We start from the raw sequence: 22,787 nt of genomic DNA, 5'->3' as shown, positions 1-22,787 counted from the left end.
TATTATAGAAAAGGTACTGTTTGCAAGAAATTATGGCATAATCAATACAGTTACAGAAGAAAAATATTTCTGGTAATTGTTTTTTTTTTTTTTGTAATGCATAAACTTGCATACATGTGTGTTATGGTTAGCCATTGACCCACCCAAATATCTTCATTGTGAGGCAATTGAGAAGTAATAAGTTTAACCATGTGGCACAATCTCAGGGAGGAAATGGATGTTATCCCCATTAGCTGGAGCGTGTGTCCTGCTCTCCTCACAAATGTTTGACACCCAGTCTCGTAGGTCAGTCTGGAAGTCATCACATGGATCGACTTGATGCACTTCCTGTGCATCTTCATCTGGAATGATGATGGAGTCTTCTGCAATCTGGGCTTTCGGGTATTTTTTGCACCTCTCTGACTCAAGAGGGGTTCCAGAGCTATCATCACTTTCTGCCTACCTGAGAGCCACAACAGTGATGGCATGTATTAGCTGCTTTGCATGGTCCAAGCTTTGTGCTTGAAGAAGCTTTGCTATTCCTCTGACGAAGAAGTCTTTGACACGGTGTGACTTCTTTTTCAGGCAGTCCCACTGGCATACCATCTTTATGCAGTGGGCAACATCAACCCTGATGTAACAGGGAGGAAGTTTTGCAGACTGGTTCCCACGTAGCACACAGAAGCATTCATCAATGTATGACTTCAGGTCAGAAAGAGGAGTGAAGGCCTTCACCAGAGCACCTAGAATAGCCAGGGAAAAGTCACTCACAGCTTCCTTTGGTACAGCTGCACCTGAACGAAGCCAGTCTGTCAGCCATGTTGCAATTGCATTAATGTCATGTCTTTCTGATAGCATTTGTCCCACTGGGACTGAGCAGTTGTCTCCCTTCAGAACACCTTGATATAAGAAGATGTGGCCAGATTTACCATTTGGTCGTGTGAGTTTTCTGACGACTGAACCAGTTGCATCAAAGCAAACTACTGAGGGACATTTTTTGGTCAGTGCCTTATAAACATGTATCTGGGTTTGACTCCAATAGTGACAAAAGAATTTATCCAGACCAATATCTCTTATACTGCCACTGTTGGGTGTGCTATATTTTAATAACTGCAACGATAGAATGGGGTCTTTGTCGCCTAATTCCAAGTCTTTTCTCTCCTGCTTGGCTTTTCGTAAGGTTGCCAGGTTTGGAAGGTGGCTTGGTTCGGGATCTCCAAAAGCCATCAACTCTGATGCCTTTGCTGACCTCCATACAGCTGGCTCCATCCTACCCTCACACAGCTCTTTTGAAATTTGTGCACGAAGGGTTCCTGACATGAATCTTTTGGACTGGCCAGTGTGCAGGGAGATGTCAGCACCTTCGATGGAACACTGGAGCACCATTGGGCTGTTGACCGTTGGCTTGCTGTCGCATGTCATTGTAACATGGCCTTGACAGTCTTTACAGAAGCCTTTTATGTCAATGTACTTATTAGTGACCGTTGAATAAACTTTTGCTCTTTGGAATACAAAAGTGCAAGCGAGTTTTAATTTTTTCCACACCAGATCATTAATGATATGAGTCCAAGTGCCAGGTTTTAAAATTGTGTAGTTTCTTTTGCCAGATGATGAAAACTGGTCGTTGTATTCAACAGTTTCAGGGATAAATTTAACCCATTCTTTAAATGGAACTTCAACCTGAAAATCTGAAAGTTGTCCAGAAGTGGTGCCAGAGTCACACTCTGTGTCCACAGGGCTTTCCGTATCACTTTCTTGAGCATTTATTTCTAATGTTGATGTTTTGTCTGTTCATTTTCACAAAAGTGTATAGGGCAGGGTTGCTCACACTCTTTCCGCATGTGAGCTACTTATAAAATGACCAAGTCAAAATGATCTACCCACTATAAAAATCCAAAACATATACTTATTTATAAATATATTGAGGATTCTTTATATCTACAATGTATGTACATGCATAACCACATAATCCAATATTTCACAACACAATTAACTATGTAAATTTTTTGTCATTACCTGAGTTTACTCTGATGACTTGCGCTGAATTGAATCAGCCAGAGATGCATAGTCCGGACAGTAGCTGCTGACGACCAGCCTCAAACACACTTCCAAATGTTCATCATTCATGGTGGAACGGTACTTGGACTTAATGATCTTCATGTGGGAAAATGATGACTCACATAAATAAGTGGAGCCGAATAATGCAGTCAAAGAGGCAGCACATTTCCTTATGTTGCGGTACTTTACTTCTGTGAGTAAGTTCCAGAACTGTCCATGATCTCTGGACTTCAGCTCAATATCGGCTTGTAGTGTCAAAATCTCATCTTCCACTCCAGAAGAGTTCAGATGAAATAGTTTTGCAATTTTTGATGCGAGTGAATCGACCTCGGCATCTTCCCGAAAAGGATAGCACATGAAGGTAGCGACTGGCTCGAGCAAAGAAAAGTCTTTGAAGCGTTTGTCAAACTCTGACAGACAATTGTCAATCTGCTCTGTGTAGCGTGCACCGTCAAGTTGCAAACAGGCCATCCCTTGCATCCCCAGCTCTGACGACAGGTTTTGAAAGTTTGTCAAATCATGGCGCTGCAGCTTTAAAGAGAGATGTTGCATCTTTCGTTTGAAAGCATTAGCTGAGCTGATCGTGTTGATCACTGTTTTGTCTTTTCCTTGCAGCTCTAGATTAAGGTCATTCAACATGTTTGTCAGATCGGTTAAAAATGCCAAATCTAACAGCCACTGACCGTCATTAAGTTGCATGTACTCTGCTCGTCCAGCTACACGGAAAAACTCCTTAATCTCCGGACAGAGCTCTCAAAATCTTTGCAGGAATTTCCCTCGACTAAGCCACCTCACGTCAGTGTGTAGCAACAACTCAGAGTGGTCGCAGTCAGCCTTCTCCAGATGTGCACGAAATAACCGTCTTTGAAGAGATCTGGCGCGAATACAACAGGCGATCTCCGTCATGTTGAGCATTTTAGCGCATAACGCTTGTTGGTGGATTATGCTATGGTAATTTTGGAAGTCCAGGAAAGCATTGTCTTGCCTGCACTTGGCAATAAATCCATTCAAGCAGCCAACCATTGCAGGTGCTCCATCTGTGGTAATAGACACCAATTTGTACACTGGGAGCTGGGTTTTCTCGATAAAGATTTTGAACGACTGAAATATGTCCTCTCCTCGCGTCTGTTCTTTCATGGGCAGGACTGTTAATAGCTCTTCTTTTGCAGTGATATCAGTAAACACCATACGAATGAAAATGCACACCTGGGCTGTGTCATTCACGTCTGTAGATTCGTCCAACTGCAGTGAGAAACACTGGCAATCTCCGATGTCCTTCCAAAGTTGCTGGGTTAAATCCTCCGCCATGGCTTCACAGCGCCGTGTAACTACTTCTTGACAGCTGGAGAGCTTTGAGTGAAAGATGTTATTTCTGCCTTATTTTCAAAGTGTAGGAACAATGAGTCAGCTGCTTCAACGAATGCCTCTTTACCATCTCTCAATCTTGAAAAGACTTCTTGTTCTTAACGATGATGTGACTAACCCGGAAACGATGCTTCGGTGGCGGCTTTCGCTTTTGAAGTTTGTTGTGTGAAAAATGACTGCTGTCCGGACAACTGGGATTTTAGTTCCTTCACCTTTTTCTTTCTTAGCTTGCTTTTCGGCGGGAATGTAGTGTCGTATTTTCCATGAACAGTTCGAAAATGCCGCTCCACATTTCCCTTCTTTGTCATTGCGATGGCAGCTAAGCAGATGAGGCAAACGCACTTCGAAAATGACATCATGAAAAAAAAGTCCTCCTCCCATTCCGTATGAAAGTGATACGTTTTTTTCTTCTTACTTGGTCCAGCTCCCTCACTCATTTTTAACCCTTTTTTTAGGTTTAAGAGAAAAAACCGAGAGCTAAAAATTGGGAGTTAACTCGCTGACTAGCTTGTCAGTTTTACCACACTTCGCGCCGCTGTTTGCGCATGCCCAGCGACCTAAGCATCAGAAAAAAATCTGATGTCATCTGACTGGCTTCCCTGTATATCAATCAAGTGACGGGATGGATGATAGGCTGGCATCTATTTCTTTAATGCCATGCGATCTACCAATACTACCTTTGCGATCGACCGGTCGATCGCGATCGACGTTTTGGGCACCCCCGGTATAAGGCTTTTGCTGACATTTTATTTTCCAACTGCTGACTTAGCTCTGTCCAGACAGCAGCAGCTGGAGTTGCTATATTTTTCTAGGATAGCCTCTTTTGCCTTGCAGAGAAATGCAAAGGGAGACTCTTGTCTACGGCTAGCTGTCGAGGCATCTAGTTAAAAAACAAAAAACTTTGATTAGTATTGCTCAAAGTGATAATTCTGGCCTAAATAATTTTAAAAAGCCACAAAACATTGATATTTTAGCATTGTCAATTACAAAACTCTTAAACTAAAAAAAACTTATGCTGGCTTCCCCAGTTTCATTTCTACTATTTAACTATATTTCTACTAATTAACTATATAAGAATGCATAGTTACGACTCTTGAATTGGCAATTTAAGTACTTGTAAAATTTTAATTTCCCTTTGGAATAAATTATATTTTAATTGAATTCAGAAGATGTGCCCTTTAAGTGTTCATGATTAAATTTAAAGGCTTAAAGACAGTGCCTCACTATCTATGTGTCAATACTTGAAATATAAGTTGTGACTTTAAATAAATGCATATGTAAGCTTTCCATATATAAATCTCTGCTTTTATGGGTGGATTGAGTCAATATTTTACATAAAACCTGAAGATTAGTTTACTTACCTTGTTCGAAAATCAAAATCAGAGGGTTGGAAAAATTCCAAAGATTACTTTTTCAAAACGATTTCTTTCAGACTGCTAGCAAACTTTTTACGATCGGTTGAAATTACACTTGCTACTCCACAAAAACAAGGGAAGGTGGGGGAGGGGAGGGACTCAGGAGAGTGTAGGTGGAGCCAAGCTTACGTAGCCAAAACATTTTATGTCATAAATTGTATTAAATGAAACTTGTTGGGTTTAAAAAATATATTTACTAAATATTAAGTAGGCTAAATTACTTGGGTGAACTTTGTTGAACCAATGAAGGTGCCGTGCACTTCCGGTTTTACTAGGCCAAAAAATTAATTTGCTCAAACAGCTAGCATGTTAGCTATAGATTTTTACAAAATCCTTTTTAAATGCATAATCAGCAGACATCAACAATGTCAATATAATTGTTCAGATCACCTCCAAAACCAAAGCACAGTTGAACAGTCATACAACTTATACACATTACATTATGGTCATGGCTGCATGTCCTCTATTGACAGGATTCAATTATTGGAGAGAGCTATATTGGTGAAAAAAATTACTATGTAAATACATTTATTAAAATGAGACATTTTGTTCTTTTTCTAAAGCTTTACTGAAGTTCAAAACAAAGGAAGGTATATTGTACAACAGCTGAAAATCTGCAGAACTTAACTGACACAATGACATAAGAAATTTATAACAGCATGCTTTGTGGTTATGTCCAACGCAGGCCACAGTCATCTATTGAGGTGTAGTCAGTTGTAATCTGAAAGAAAATATCTCATAAGGGACAGCGGCAAAACTTAGCACTACCGGGTGACTACTTTGGTTTGTTTCGGAGCAATATGGGGGGATGGTGAACTCTGATGACCTAAAAAAATAATTTTCAATATCTCAACAATGAAAGCTGCACAAACGACGGTTTCAACGGCACAAAGCTGCACTAACGGAGCACTAACGAACCAGCCCACTTTTGTTTGTTTTGGAGCAATATGGGGGGATGGTGAACTCTGATGACCTGAAAAATAATTTTTAATATCTCGGAAACCAAAGCTGCACAAACAAAAATTTTAACGGCACAAACCTGCACAAACCAAGCACTAACCAATCAGACTATCTGCTGGATTTTTTGACGTAGGTGGGGTGTCAGCTTCACGTATGTGCCCTCTCGCCTCTGCCTCGGGTTTAGGCGTGAAGCGCTGCTGTGATCATTCCGCCATTCTTCACGCAGGCTGTAATCACTGCAGGGTTCGTTCACTCATTCTGTCAGTCGGCGAGGGATAAAGAGGGCCCAGCTGATGCCCAGCGCTTGCCGACCCCCCCCATCTCCCAACTCTAACGCACCCACCAGCAAAACCCTCAAGGTAAACACTCACAGAGGCGACCAAGAGCAAACACACAGCCACTACGTGCAAACACTCATGCACACGGAAAAAATCAAAAGTAAAAAAATAGGGCTACTTTGGCAGGCCAACGATGGGCAGTGGACTTGGGCTTGGGGGCTTGCTGGGTCGGAAAGGGGGACAATTTCATGCCCAAGTGCATCAGACAAGAGCACACTGGGAACACGAGCAAACATTTTTCCACCCAGATAAGTTACAGCCATTACCCTCGCCTCTTTAACCTCGCCGCTCGCCTGCGAGCTTCTTTTCTATCCATTCGTTTATTTTTCTTCTTTTTGGTCCCATCCGCTAGGCGATTTCCAACGTGCGTTTTTTTTTTGCCAACGGCCCGCTGGGAGACCGATCCGGCGTTCCGTTTCTCACCGTTACATCATCTTCGCGGGACGATAAGTGGTCTCGAGATATATGTGCAGCAGAGACGCATGACCGCGTGGCCGTGCTTTGGTTCCGGTTGCCCCCGTTATGCTGCTGCTGCTGCAACTGTGGCGGCGGGAGCGATGAAATATGCAGCGTCAAGGAGGAAATGTGTCAGGACAAGGTGGTAACACTCCAGTAAGAGTGGCTCCACCAAGGCGCCGACGGCGTGCTCGGGGGCGTGCGCGCCACTGAAAGAGAAGTGTGAAGTATCTGCGCGTGTTCGAGTGTGTGTTTATGTGTGTGTGTGTCCCAACTCGGCTAAACCAGGACCAGTGACAATATGGCGCGCTTATTAGCGTCTGCATTGTTGCCAGGCTTATTTTAGCCTGGAGATGAGACGATGAAGCTATTTTTTTGTTTTTTTTTAAACAGAAGTAAACAGGAAAAGTCGGGGGTATCTGAGAAGCTTTAATCCCATTGGGCCCAACTCCACTAATCAGTCGGGTTTTCTATCAATCCGAAGGGAGGAAAGGATGGTTACCCACTTTCTCTTTCCAATGAATGACGCCTTTTACATGAAAACAGGGAATTTCTCTGTTTCTCGGGATAAACGTGGATTTAAAATTGAGGCAAAAATTAAAGAATAAGAAAGTAGAGAAAATGTCTATCAACAAAATAAAAGAAAACTGAATCTTTCATCATTTTCCACTCTTTGACTGTGTTCATTTCCTACTCGTCCGGCCGAATGGACCGCGGAGCGATCAAGTTCTGTTATTTTTAACAGGGTTTGTTAGGAGTGTTTTTATGAGGCACAAAGAGCCGGACTGAGTGTCTTTGCTGCGTAATTTCATCAATGTGCCACATGGGGAGCTGGAATTATTTCCAGAATCATTTGGTCGTTCAACTTTCCATAGGAATAAAACGTTAGCTCTGAAACAAAACTGCAGTTGGATGAACAGGAAATTATTATTTCACCATCTCATGTGTTTTTTTGGTTACAGTCTGAATTGGTTCAACACATAACGCTAATCGTTTGATTCAAAGGCCCAAATGAAAACACAGGGCACAGAAGCTCGCTGGTTGTTGTCCGCAAAACTCAGAGGTACCAGAAAGACGAGCACAACGGCGGCTTCCCTCGGTGTGCGCCACAAACACGTCTTCAAATCATTCAATCTGGAACGTTTGCACTCTGCTGGAGAGGGCAAGCTGACACTGACCCAGTTAAACCCATGGAAAAAAGTTTACCTCAGGCAGTCTCTCGTGATAAAACCCCCCTCCCCAAAAAACGCTCCAACAGAGATGGTGGGACAGACCCTGGAGGAATGAGCTGAAGTGAACCAGAAAAAAACAACATGATCTATGAAGACGGCAGGAACCCACCAACAACTCTCTGTACCGGTCAGTTCTAACAAAATGACCGTAAGAGTCGACATGTTCTGCCCTTTTCTTTGAAAACAGAGGACGAGCGCTGTAGTTGTGCTAGAAACCCTAAAGATCTACAAAGTCACATCTTACGAAGAAGATATTTTCCTATCCCACGATGTGACTTTGTCAAACATGCGGCTTGTTCTTTTTATATGAAAACTAGAGAAAAAGAAAAAGTGAAATGAATTTCATCTAAGTTTGTGCATTTCATCCTTAGCCTGCAGGCTGGAATGAAAACGTTGAGCTTTTAACAAACGGGCAGCACGGAGCAGGACGTCATGAAAATGTTAATTTATTTCAGTAATTCCATTTTAAAAGTGATGCTCGTCGTTTCCTTTCATGAGGAGGGATACGTTTCAAGTGATTACTTCTGTTAATTTTGACGATTGGGGCTCGCGGCAAATGAAAATTCATGACTCAGATTCAGAAAGTCTAAATATTACATACGACCAACAGATGAATGACTCTTTATCCTGAAATGCTGCTGGAGCCGTTCTGCGACTAATAATGAGAAAAAATCCCCAAAAAGGGTAAGCCACAAAACGCTATTGCTGTGGACCAGCGGTTCCCAAAGTGTGGGGCACGTCCCCTAGAGGGGGCACAGTGCCATTGCAGGGGGGGACGAGGGAAGCGGTGTGAATGAAATAATAATAATAAAAAAAACAGTTATACAAAAGTGTTTCACTGTGAAGATGGTTTGTAGTGGGTTTTGTTACAACCTGAAATAAACTTCAGTGGAGTTTGAAAACAAAATGTGTGTATAGGTTTATGTCTGGTTGAACGATGTGTGTACCCAGTTGATTGTTGTTTTTCTATTTTGGGGGTGGGGGGCATTTTATTGTATTTCAAATCTTTGGGAACCACTGCAATAGGCGATCACAAAGTCCTAACTTCAAGCATATTGATGGAAATTTGAGTGGAAGGAAAAAGTGTAACTTGAAACCTGGATAAGTACAGCCCTGAGGAGAGTAAGCAAAGTTCATTCAAGCATTTGGACAAATTTCTTCTGTTCTTATCCGTTCAGTCACAGAATACCAAAGCTATTATGATGTCAGAGAAAAATAACGAGTGTGCCATTTTTAAATTATGAGCTCATTTATTAGGGGAAAAGGCTATTTATAATGCACTTGTGCTAACAGTCAACTAGTCAGGCATTTCTTTTGACAGTGTGGGAGAAACTTGGTGAACTTTTTGTTTTAAATTCAGTCAGTCCATAGCATTTCAATTCAATTTAAGTCCTGACTTTTCATCCAAAATCATCATTGTTCTGCCTCAAAAGTCAAGCTTAAGGTCACAAACAGATGCTTAGACCCTATTACTTATTGACTGACAGTTACTTGGTGATCTAAAACATTTGTGACCAACAAATTTAAAAAAAACAATAACATAAAATCACACAAGTAAGGATTAGAACACAAAAACAAGAAGGTGCATAAGTTCGACATTCATTAAACTCCACAGGATTAATTAAATTATTATTACTGTTATTTTTAATAACTCTCGCTACTTAAGTCTTTTTCAATCGCCCTCTTAAGGCTTGGCAATGAAATCGGCAGAACTGGTCCCCGAATGAGCAATCTTAAGGATGCGCACGCTTTTAACGCATCTATGTTTTCATGTTTTACATATTTTAAAAAGCTGATTAGTGAGATTCATGACATCAGGCAGCTCTTGTTTTTTTTACATGCTAAGAGTACTTGTGACAAAGGAGAAGTGTCATTCACGTGTGATTAATCGACATCAAAGTAATGCAGCTCTTAATGGACGCTGGCAAAAAGATCAAAACAATTCAGCATATTTTGTTCCATTGAACGTCATTAATTCAACTCGTCCCACTTTCATTACCTGTTTTGCAGCCTCGGCTATCACCCAACCGGAACCTACGACAGGGATATGCCCCGCTTTGCAAAGAATCTGCAGATGCTTTTGTCAGCTTCGGCAACATTTTGAACATCAAGTCTGTCAGTTGTAACCAATCCTCCTCCGTGAACACACAAGCTTCTGGACAAGCGGCCCTTGAAATGTCTGATGTCACACCCACTGATCGACTCCCAGGTAAATGTTATGCTGTTAATTACCGCGGCAACATATTAGCGAGCTGGTCCAATTAGACCGAGAGTCTGTCACGGTTGCCTCCGTCGTCAGCTAAGCTCCACCACGTACCTATGAGTTAAGTCTGTGAAAAACAACAATATATCGAGCTTCTCGCTCCCAAATCTACATCTGCAATTTTTTGTGCTCTGATTTATTCGACTCCAGTTGACTCTGAAAGTGCTTCGACGGCTTCGCCACCACTCCCAATTAGGAGTACATAGCAAGCATTCATCTTGTAATCGGATCTTCACGGTACCATGCAAACGTGTTCGTGTCACTTGCACCTTTTCATGTTTTGTCACATTGAAGCTACAAACTCCGGCGTATTTAATTGGGGCTGTAAAGGGTGAGTCTTATGTCAAATCTATTAAAAGGTTTACGTCATGTGATAATGTTATCGTCATTCCCCTATAAAAATAATAATAAAAAAAAACATGACTGGAGTGTTGTTGCTTTGACTCTTTCATGCAAGTTTGAACGATCCTTAAATCTAATCCAATAAGCTCCGCCTATTTCTACAAAGCTCCCCTTTGGAGCTACAGTCCCCACACTGCTCCTCCAGACTAGCGGCAACAGTCATTAAAATTGTGCGTCACATTCTTTCCGTGATGGTGCTTTCCCACGTAACCTACATGGAGGTGAAGGGTTTGTGGCACCTTCTTCCTTGTCGCAAGCCATTGAACCACACAGGCCAGATTAGCAAAGCACATGAAGAAGAGCTGCCTTGTCAACAGATTCTGCCACTTGGGTTGTTTCCACATCTGGTAGTCCAGCAGATGTTAGGGTAGTGATGCCAAATTGCAACATTTGTTACATTTTCAGCTGCTGCAGTGTGTTTTCGCTCTGAACTTTGTCAGACCTGTTCACCCTCCTCGCCTGTGGTGGCGCTGCACCAAGAACCACTTAAGCAAGCGACAAAAACCCCCGAAGACGACAAGAGGACAACTTTCCTCTTGAAAAAAATGCTAACAAAAATGGAGCAGTTTGATCTGTTGTAGAATTTCTCTTTTGTCTTTGGCAAAAGACAATGAGCCATTTCTTCCGCTAGTGTTAGACATTTGTTTTGGTTGCATTTTAGTCCACTTCCTGCTTTTGGAGCGATCTCCATTGCAGTCGGCGTTCACATTACGCATTCAAACCGCACCAGAGTTCACTTCAACGGAACCAACACCTCGGATTTTAGGCGGACCAGAGTTCAGTGTTTAGGTCTGCAACATGTGCGATTGAGCGTTCACACCAACCCAAACTCCGAGGCAAGCGAACTAGATTGTGAACTAGACTAAACGGTGCCGATGTGAATGCACCCTTAAGCTTTGGATCTCCCCTGAGGCTCACGGTTTTTTTGGCTTACGTATAATAAATATGCATTTGTGTTCAAAATCCTTCAACATTTTCTTTTAGATCAGAAAATACGGAGAGAGCCCAGGAGGTGAGGAGGCCGCCTTTGTAGTGACACGCACTCAGAAATCCGTGCGCCGCTTCCTCGCGGATGCAGTCTTTGAATGCATCCGCATTTTTTCTAATGGCCTGATCTGCGCTGCGCCCTTGATTTGAATGCAGCGGTGGCTTTAGAGGCAGCTGTAATGATATGAAAACACTCCAAGCTCTTCACCTTGTCACAGATTCCTACTGCGACTTCCCTCCCTCCCTCTCTCTTTCGCTCCCTCTCCCTTCCTGTCGAAAGCAGCTAAAATCTGATGAGCATCACTATGTAATATTTCAATTGTGAGCTACTAACCTTATTTCCCTCCTGTACTTTTTGCCACTGCCCTCTGTGTGCTCTTTTAATGAGATGATCTTTACAGTTCGTTCTCCTGTTGCACAATTAATCATTTAGAAGAATTAAGCAGGGGTTTAGTCATGGATTGCTAATCCACAATGCTGCATAAAAGCTATCAAAAAAGTAAGAAATGATCTTTATATTACTTTTTTTTTTTGAATTCCTTCCAATTAGAAAACATCAGGTTGTTTTTTTGACTGATTTTTTTAAAAAATTATTATTCCAAGCACAATATCTTATAAAAGATCAAGAAAATGACCCAAAGATGCTTTGATAGAGGTAGTATGTTTGAATCAAAAAGAAAAATGAAGGAATTTTGAGATCATCATAACCATATGCATTAAATTATATCCTTAACCTTTATGTTTTATAAAATTATTAAAAACCTGGATCAAGACAGAAAAATGCTAAATCTGCTGCCTAAACTCACCTGTTAAGGAACCAGTTAAAAAGTCCAGAACAATAGTACACAGTATGGGCCTGCTGGACAATAAATCGACTTAGAAGTTATTGCGATAAACAATATTGTGATATTAGTGGCATAATGATGCAAGAACGCATTCTCAAAAATCAAACTTTTACTTCTGAGCAACATTTAACACCAGAACTGGGAGATATTTTATATATATATATATATATTATATATATATATATATTATATATATATATATATATATATATATGTATATATATATATATAAAAACAACAGAAAAATAAAATCAATTATGGAGTCTCTGTACACAAAAATTGTCAAAGAAGGGGGGACAGTTGAGACCAATGCACCAGACTAAAGACTTTAGTCATCCAATTATTGGTGAAAAGAGAAAAACGATAAATTATGCAAAAATGGAAATCACGGAGCTCATTTTTATTTAGTGTGCCACTAATAGATGCGTCGCTTATTGCAACTGGCCTGACTGCAGTAAAATATTGTTTCAAGTTTTTTTATTTTTAATTTGAACACATCTTCACAAGGAGTGCTGGAAACGAGGGGAGGGGCTGCATCTGGCCCACAGTCTGCCAAGTAACTGTGTCGGCAGATACACACACAACATAGACTGACACTTCTGTTTTCCTCCTCTTTTCCTGATCAGTTATCCCCCGAGAGACGGGAGCGCGCAGGGGCCCGAGACATGATGCCAAGACGAGCATTTAATCCTGTGCCCATCGAGATGGAGCATCTCCACCGAGCCTCTGCTGTGTGGGGAAAAAAAAACCCCAAACAAAAACAAAGAGTTGGACGTTTGGAGCATGTGTTCATGCCTCAAAGCAGAGCCTCCTGTGTGCGTGTGTGTGTGTTGTTCAAGTAAGGAAACTTAATTTTAAGTCTAATTGAGATAAAGAAATCATCATTTTAATTGCGTCTTGTTTCGCTAATGAACTAACTGTCTTTTCTGGTTAATGAAGGGGGCTGTTTGAGCTCGGAGAGAAAAATTGGGCTTGTTCCAAAATGCGCTTCTGGAAATTTGCACTAAATCTAATCAGTGCGTCCGAGTCGTGTCGCAGAGAGTTTCGGAAGACGCACGAGAAACGCAGAAGAATATCGCAGCTTCTTGGGCTTTGGGGATGCTAGGGAGGACACCCGATTGCAATTACACTTTTCAGTATCGCTAAGAGAAAGGCAGTTAACTAATCTCACTCTCTTTTACTCGTTTTTCATCTTGACTAGCATAGAGTGAATGGCAGTAGAAGAAGTGAATGTTTTCTACTCAAATATAACACCGGCCTGCAGAGCGTCAGTTGAGATGCAACGCCTGGAGATTCACTTAGCATTAGCTGTTTTTTTTCCTTGTGCACCACGTCAGTAAGTCTTTATTGATAAAATGATAAAAACCTAAAGGTTTTAATTATTTTATGTTCAAACTATTCCATTTTTCTTGTGAACGTTTGCACGCATTTTCAATCTGAAATTAATTGGTTTTGTCTCTCTTAAGGCCGATGTCAGCAACGTGCTTAATGAAAAGCCAATACTCTGGTCTGTTTCCGTAGCGTTTAATTATGCATCGCGCTGCGTTGACAACAATCAGTACTTAGATGCTGAACAGTCACAGCTAAACCTAATGAACTACAATTATGAAACCCAGGCACTTATACTCATTCTAAATACATCCTATTAAATACACTTGTACTGCATCACATATTGTTATTAAAGGCATAGTATCTCTCAGTTTCCATGCATATGGTGCCATTTTATGGCAAAACCAAGTAACGATGCTACATTCAGTTCTAAAAATACCAACATGACATAAAACTTTGACACCTTGAAACTGAAACTGTCTCTTTAAGAAAGTCTTACTCCTACGATCAAAGCCATTGGAAGTTATTTATTTATTTTCACAAGCCATCTCGACACATCACATGACCTCTAGTGGGAAACAGTGGCAGTGGCAGCATTATGCTGTGGGATTGCTTTGATTTGGCATGGACATGAAAGCTGTGGAGAATGGATGGAGCCAAACGCGCGGCGGCGAGTGCTACAAGAAATCTCGTTGGAAGTCGCAGAGGTTTTGAGAGTACGAGGCAGAATAGTGACCAAAAAAACCCATCAGAACCACAGCGTTTATGTTCTAGGGCCTATTCAAAGCCTAGCCCCCAAAGGCAAAGGAGAAACTGTGGCGAGACCAAGTGTGGACGTCCAAAGATTCAGTCCAATCAGACTGAGCTGGAAAGAACAGGCAGAAATCTCAAAACTGGTGGAAACTCGCCAAACGTAATGGATGTGAAAGTTGGTGTTAAATGCCACACCTTTTAAAGTTTTGTAACATTCATGTCATTCACAATTAAGCATTTCGTCTTGGTCTATCACATGAAATTTCCTGAGTCACATTTATGTGGACACACATACAGCAAGTCTGCATCACTCAAAATGCAACTTGGGTCCACTTTAAGAGACAAAGAAAAAAAAAGAAGCATGCAACTTCCACTGGAGTTTATTCAGTCATTTGAATTCACATCCAACCTCACAAAAAGCTTGTTCAATCACCTAAATGTTAAGGAACAATGTGAACACGTCGGCGCTGGCGCTGCACTGCACTGCAAGGAGGAATCCTGAAAGGAATTAAACGCACGGCATTAAAAATGAGCGAACTTTAAATCCGGAGAATTATTTTCCAACACTTTACCGCAACTCTTAACAACTTTATTTCGGCAACTGATCGGACGCACTTTGGATTCAAACTTTATTGAAGGTAGAAGTTCAGACATCTTTCATTCTCACTTATGTCCTATCAGGTAGAAATGAAGGCGGTGAGTAAAGTGAGCACTGAACAAGTCAATGTTTGTCCCAACGTATGTGTGATATTTCCACTGATGAAAAATTCACACCAGAGAAACTAAAAAGGAAAACCACTTTGTTCACGAATCATGTGGAACAGCGCAGGACATAAGTACAGAACACATGAAGGTGATGGGCAAAATGACATCGAAAGCCAAGAAACCAGCTAAAATCTAGCACAGAGCGGTACGATTGGTGAAAGCAAATAGATCTTCACAACAACATAAACAGCAATCATTACGCTTCTCTGGTAGAACGCCTGGCAGAGGGATCCAAGAGCCAAGAAGCATTAACGGAGAGCTTTAAAAAGATCTTGTTTTCATGGGTTCTCATTAAAATGAAGTAATTCACTCAACCACACTGCTCTCGATGCACCAATGCCCTGTGGAAGAGGAAGGAGGAAAAAAAAAATAAGAAAAAAAGAGGAACATGCTGCAGCTTGTTTAAAGCTAGCTGCAGAAGATCTGGTCAGGCCTGAGAAATGCGGACAGGCGAGATCAAAGCCGAACCCTCTGGATGATATCGCACGTGCGCGCCGCGTTTGGACGGAGAGCGGTTCTACAAATCACTCCCAACGTGTCGACAGTGAAGGTTGTATCATACATCACAACTGGAAGGAGAAAATGAAGAAATGTCAGGACAACGTTCAGAAGCGTATGCCGATGAAAACGAGTCAACTTAGGAAGAAAATGGTTCCGAAGACAAAAAAGCCAAGGAAATGTTTGGTTTAAGAAAAAGAAACGGTTGGTAGAATTGAGGATGAAGCAAATCCAGTGATCAATCAAATCCTTCGCAGGATTCACCCGGCTATCAGCAGAACTCCAAGAACTTATGGATGACTTACTGCGGAGGCTCTGAAAGAGTCCAGAGCAACATCAACAGCAGACCTCAAACGCCTCAGATGAGACTGGGTTTCGTGACGCAACGATAAGAGACTGGGCCAAACGGTGCCACTGGAGAGGAAACAGGCCAAAACAAACAGACTCGACGTTTCGAGGGAAAGGCTCTTTAAATTGACGTGCGGAACTTCCTGTTGGACGCGTGTCCTGTTTCGTCCCACAGAAACACAAACGTTGATTGAACAGAACCCGTCAAGCTTGGCGGTGTTGGTGTGATGGTACGGGGGCCGACAAGTCCTCTGTGACTGAACCAGGAATTCTGCTGTCAAGCAAATTATGACGTACGAATGAAAATCCTTGTTTTCATAGGTTAAGATTAGTCAGACTTGGGTTATGCAGCAGGACAATGAGCCAAAGCACTTTACTTGTGATGTTACCTTAAAAGACTCTTCATACTCAAAAAGCCTTCAATGATGCAGAATCAAATGAAGAATATATCACTCACACACACACACACACCATAAAAAAGAAAAAAACTAAATTAGGAGAAATCTAAATGGCTTTTTCACATCACCAGATATAATTTCTACACATAAGGATGTATCCAAAATGTTTTATGTCTTGAATTCCGACACCAGGCCTCGTTTCCATCCTGGAGGTCCAGAGGAATCGTCCCCTCTGCGTCCCAAAGCGCCAGGACTCTGCTGGTGTTTCCACTCGACTTTGCTGTGATGAAGTGAACAGCGATGCGCCTCGGCGTGGAGCCCCTGCAGCCTGCTGCGCGGATCCCTCTCCGGGACGCACGCTTGAACGAGCACGCACACGCACAACGCAACGCACGCGGACAGAACCACCGCTTTAAGCGGGACGCGCTTTTTTTTTCTTTTTTCTTTTTACGGTCAGCGAACATTTACGCACGAACGAAACTCGGCGCTTGGCAACATTTATTATTATTACTACTATTATTATTATTATTTCTCAAATTGCTCTCTCATCTCCGGTTCGCGATTTCGTGGCAATTTGGCGCTTTTGTTCGATTCCGACGAAATGAGGGTGAGGATTTTTTTTTCTTTCTCTTTTTTACCCCCTCTTTTTTTTTTAACCCCGTCATGTTGACACACCTGGAAACCCACGCAAACACCCCGATGTTTGCGCCAGATATGCGTCTGTCTGACCCGTCAAGCTCTCTCCATCACACATCCAGCAGCAGCAGCCGCTGCGCCTCGTGCACATGAACCCAATTCCGCGCGTTCGGCACCTGCACCTCTTTGAATCAAAACGCATTTCTTACATAAATAAATGAATAAATCATAACAAAAGAGCTTTAAAGGCGGTGCCGTCCTTACCTTGAAGTTAGGCTTTCTTCTCCGCGTTTTTTTTTCTTCTTCTTTCTGCTTCCTGCGTCGGAGGAACGAGAAACACGCCTATTCCACAGCTCGCCGACCGGAGAGCGCAGAGGAGGATGGAGAGGCAGCGGCGAGGACCAGCAGCAGTGGCTCATCCTCGCTCAGCGCTCCGCTCCCCCACTGAGATATTAGCGGCCAGCGATTGGTCCACGGGTTCCTCAGCGGGGCCCCCGCTCCGCATCTCGAGGAGGGGCTTAAAAAAAAGAAAAAAAAAGAAAAGAAAGAAAGAAAAGAAATCAGACCGTCGAAGCTGACAGAGACGACGCAATCGGAAGTGAATCTCCTGCTGCTGCCTTCCAGTTTGGATTCCATGTCTTTAAGTTTAATGTCATGTTTTGCGCATGACATCAAACTGGGAAACTTTCCTGACTGTGTGTGTGTGTGTGTGTGTGTGTGTGTGTGTGTGTGTGTGTGTGTGTGTGTGTGTGTGTGTGTGTGTGTGGAGGGGGATTGAGCCATCATATCTGTTCCCAGAGCAAGACAGGAACCACCAAGGTGACCACAATGGTGGATGAGGACTGAAGATGGCACGGATAAGGAGGGACAGTTGGACATTGGATGAGGGAGGGTAAGGAATGACGGGAATCAGGGCCGTGCAGAGACCTTTGGAGGGGCAGGGGCTCAAAGTTAAAGAAGGTTCACGTCAATCCAAAAGAATAAACTTTAACGGAGCCATTTTCACCTGCACCAGCGGTTTGATCGCTTTACGTCAATAAACAACATTAGGTTTTTTCTGTTTTCTCTATTCTACTGGGAAAGCCTTGCAGTTTGAGGAGTCTAATCAAAGTCTGAAACTGTCTTGACGTCAAAACAGTGTCAGCAGAGGAAGAGGAAAACTGTGGAAAAAGCCACTCATTTCTTTCCTATAAATTCTGGGCACATTGGCTGAGTGCATCTTTTTTTCTTTTCTTTTGCCTATTTGTTTGGCTGTCCATAATTAAGGGGCTGCCTCATTTCCGCGGGCAGCCGGTGCATGCCTTCAGTGCTAATTTCTCATCGCGCTTGAGGAATGAAGTCACTGAAACCGAGGCTTCGCAGCGAGCCGGCGCTGCAGAACGACGTCTGCGCGCTTCATTTACGCTTTCTGATGAGAACGATGCGGCCCTGACGCGCAGAGAAACCCAGATGGCATTTTGGCGTGCTCAATTTTCTTTTCTTTCATTTGAGAAACAAAAGTTCTCCTATTGCACAACTGATACGTATTCATGGTAAATAAGTACTTTCATGTTTAAAAGCGTCTGAAGTCTAACAGAAAGCCCCGTTTTCGTTTTGTGTTTGTTTGCTGTGTTATTTTTTTTCGTGTGTGTGTGAAAATATAATAAATTATTCCACTGCATGGCTTGTTGTTTTTCCGGGTACGACCGCTGGAGATGAAACACCAGCCTCACGTGAGCCTGCAAGGACAAGCAGGTATGGATTATGGACGGAAAACTTTTCCTGGACCGGACATTTTCATTAAGTTGCACTTTGGCCAATGGATGTCACTAAATGTCTGCATACTAAAGCTATTGCTATAGCTCTGGCTTAGTCTTACCTATGGCCAGACTGCGTAATCCCCCGCTGGACGAAGCAAAAATCGATCACTTTCTATTACTCAGCCCCGACCAAACATGGAGGAGTCAATCTGGGCTTCCACTGCCCGAGGCGTTTTGATGCTGCTGATCCACCTCTTCCTCATTTTACCTTTAAAGCTGCCAAGAGCTGCCAATAATGGGCTGTCGTGGCATTCCACTAAGATGGCAGAAGTGATCAATGGTGTGTCAGTGAGCGGTTTCAGGGCTCAGACAGCAGATGAAGAGCACAGACGGGGTCTCAAAATGTCTACATTAAACCTGGAACCTAATTCACAGAGGCACATGACTCTTGATGCTATGGCTGCTATGCATATTCATGCACTAAGCTACAGGAGCAGATCAAGAACAGATTGGACCTATTTTCATTAGTTTTGCTCTCCAAAATCATTGCCAAAATGAGCTAAAGCGGCACTAAATGCCCGGAAAAAAAGATGTTCCAATTCATGCAATTTTTTAAGTTTGGGAAGAGTAGCCTATTAGCTTTGAAAGAGGAGTTAAACGGCGGAAGATCATAACCCACACTTAAAAGTGACAGATGAGTGAATCAAGCTTCCAAAACAGCGAATTAACATAACATAAAAACATGAACAATTTATTCTTTGACATTTTTGCATAATGGATGCTTTGCGCCTTTGATTAAATCAGTAACTATTGAATTTACGATTTTAAAAAATATTGGAAAAAAGACAACAGAAATCAATAAAACCATCAACGTGTTTTAAAGCCTTTTTCCATTTCTGCACCAATCGCTATGCAGAAGGTGACGTCCATGCCTCCTCTTTTCAAACTGCAAGAGGACACATCAATGGATCGATCCATGGAGATAGAATGATGCTTTATGCTCTGCCACGCATACGAGGATTTTGTTGTTTTTCTTCTTTTTTCATTTTTATAATGTCCGCGTGAAAGTTTATGTTAAATCTGAAAGGGCCAAAAACTAGCGACAGAAGCTGTGACTCCTCCCGCCAGCGCCGCCATAAAGTCCTTCTTAGAAAACCCACACCTTTGCAAATGTCATGCATATTTCATCGCAAAATATGTAAAGCCGCGAAGCCCAGCGTGGACCCCGTAGCTCATCCACAGCAACTCTGACGTCTTTACTATCGAGCGGCAGAAATAAGAGAACGCACAGGAGATTCGCCGCCGACATGACAGGCTGACAGAGTAAGAGACGCGGTGCATCTTGGCCCATAACACTCGTGACATCAACCGGTCCAGGGAAACACGAACGCCGTTTCACTGAGGGACGGACGGCGGCGTGTTTGTTGTGTCAAAGCCGGAGACGAACACGTTTGTCGCAAAAACCGACACCTGAACCAGAGTCTTTGAGCCTCGTTTTCGTCCCTCGTCGATCATCCACGGCGCGTCCAGATTTCCACAGCAAACATGAGCACAGTTTGACGAGCCAGTCGGGCAACTTTACAACACCGAATTTCACTGGGACTAAAATATGTTCATGACGACAGAGTGAAACGCTTACCGCATTTTTCTAACCGTTTTGGGGATTTTAGCATTGGGTAGCGAATAAGCTCAGTGTTTTTATATAAGCACAAATATCGTGAACATTTGTTTTGCTATGAAATTGTTAGAGTAGGAAAAATAAAAAACAGTTAGTTGTTGGAAAAACAATGTTAGTGTAGCCATTTGCTACCTAGCTTTAGCAGCTTGATATCTCTCTCCACAAACCTGAATTGCTAACAGGGTTTTGTTAGCGCTTTGGTGTGTTGTGTTTTGTTAGGGACAAAAATAGAGTTAATATTATAGGTTAATATTATAGGTTATTGCCACCCAACGTAACTGTATCCGTTAGCATTACACTGGTAGCTGCTACAATTAGAAAACTGGTAGTTCACCTCAAAAGTAGCAGTTTTTTAAAAGAAGCTGCAGTCGCTGAAGTTTTGTTTTTTCATTTTTATATTATATATTTAAATTTTTATTTTTATTTTATTTTTTATCAGATATCACCAAGAGCTTTTGTAGTGAGTATTTTTTTTTAAAGTCTTTAATTTTGGTGCTGCTAAGTGGTGACCAGCAACACCCGGGAGGACAGTGCTAGCAGGAGACATGAAATGTCTCCAAAACTCATCTTGTCCAGCGACTGTAAGGGGACCACACAAGTTTTCATCTTGACTCTGGCTCCCGATATTTCACAACATTTTATTTTGTTCTCATGTGGATTTGAATACGCTCGGTGTTACAAACTGATGGAATAATAATAATAATAATAATAGTTAATAATCAAAACCTTCACTCACAGACTGCTCTTCTTCCAAATGTGCTGTTTTGAGACTTTGCCCGAAACGTACAGTTTGGACTCATGAAGCTGTAATACATTTTCCAAGATATTTTAGGACATTTAAGCCAGGCATAGGTGTTTTCTTTGTAAGAAAAAAGATTTTGTATATGAAATCTGCTTCTTATCCCATGAACTCCAGGAAATTGTTGACTCATGCACCTTTTCAGAAACAGATCCATCAAGTTTTGGAAAATAGCAAATTGACGTTTGTGTTCCAACAGAGTGTCTTAAGGGCGTTCACGTGTCACAGGAGTTTGCATACTTTAATCCAGGCGGAAAACATTTTGAAAAGATTCATCAGTGTCGTTTTTTCTAAATTTGCGCAATATGAACGTTTACTTCAACAATGACAGTGGAAACCTGCTGAAAATTGATTATTTTTGTTATGTTTTACTTCTTCAAAAAAACAAAACAACAACAAAACAAAGGCTTTAGGAACACAGTTTGTTTCACTTAAACGATCTGATGTGGCCCACGTCCCCGCATGCGTCCTTTAAGCAGAGGAGCAAGTTTCTTTCTCTGAACAGGCCTCTCTGACGTCCTTAGTCGATGTTGCGATATTTCTTTAGGTACGTTAAAATTTAATGCGCTGCTGCGCGGGAACCACAAACTCTGTGAGAGCCGGTCTTACAAGCCGCGAATTGAATTATTGAATGCTGTGACAGGCCGCTAAATGATGCTTAAGACGTTTAAGTGCAGACTGAATTTCTGGGCAGACGAGCCAGCGTGGCTAAAAATACATTTCTTTTTCGAACGCGCAGAGCCATCGCAAGTCAGAATGGAAGAGTGCATGTAGACGGCACAGCCTCTTTTCCTCCAGGCAGTGGCTGCACTTCATCATTTAGTAAAGCAAGGGTGATTTAATACTCTTGCCTATTACTTATTCATGCAGGAAAAAAAAAACAGAAACACAGAGATGATTTGCAGGCTCTTCAGCAGTATTTTCCCTCTTCCAAAGCAGCCGACGTTGTCCAGTGAACAAATTTGGCCATTTGTTGTTGCCCTTTGACATGTGAGGACACGTCTGCCTCCGGGTATTTTTCAGACCGTCGTTTTTCCCCCCCCAAAAACGAAAACCCGCAGAAAGCACTCAGAAGACCTAAAGTCTTGCAATGGTTTTTTCATACTGGTCCTGCTACAGAATGGAGTGCAATGAAAGATATAGGAACAAACTCTACTGAATTTTGTTGGGATTTTTTTACAGCGAATTTGGCAGAGTTGGATCAACAGTTTGCTCAGTCAGTTAGTTTAACTCGACAATAAGCTGCTGAGTAGCTTGAACTACTTTAAGTGTTCATATTACTCAGTCGTTTCCTGAAGTCACTCTGAAAGAGTTGGACTAACACCAATTCTGAGAAGGACCAAATGGACTCGACACATTTAGCTCCACTAGAACTGTAGCACACCAACGTAAATAAGCACACACTATAGTAGTGTAAAAAAACAAAAACATGTTTTGTTTTAGAGCTATAATTCTAAAAAAAATGATGCAAAATAGCATCACTGATGCCAAGAAAACCATCAAATAGGCCAGTAAGTTGGGCAAAGAGACCAAAACACTTGAGA

General features: G+C 42.0%; 1 protein-coding gene across 1 annotated transcript in view; it reads right to left on the bottom strand.

The window, feature by feature from the left end:
- dlgap3 (discs, large (Drosophila) homolog-associated protein 3) overlaps positions 1-17,536 on the bottom strand; it is a 149,252-nt gene extending 131,716 nt beyond the window's left edge. Inside the window, exon 1 of the mRNA XM_055056020.1 lies at positions 17,292-17,536. The gene's annotated coding sequence lies outside the window, so the exon portion shown is untranslated. The remainder of the gene's footprint in view (positions 1-17,291) is intronic.
- Positions 17,537-22,787: the final 5,251 nt, after the last annotated feature.

Source organism: Poeciliopsis prolifica, unplaced genomic scaffold (genome assembly GCF_027474105.1).
Source record: "Poeciliopsis prolifica strain line A6 unplaced genomic scaffold, Auburn_PproV2 SCAFFOLD043, whole genome shotgun sequence".
Classification (NCBI taxonomy): Eukaryota; Metazoa; Chordata; class Actinopteri; order Cyprinodontiformes; family Poeciliidae; genus Poeciliopsis; species Poeciliopsis prolifica.
Note: the sequence above shows the minus strand (reverse complement) of the source record. Positions and strands in the feature narration are given on the sequence as shown.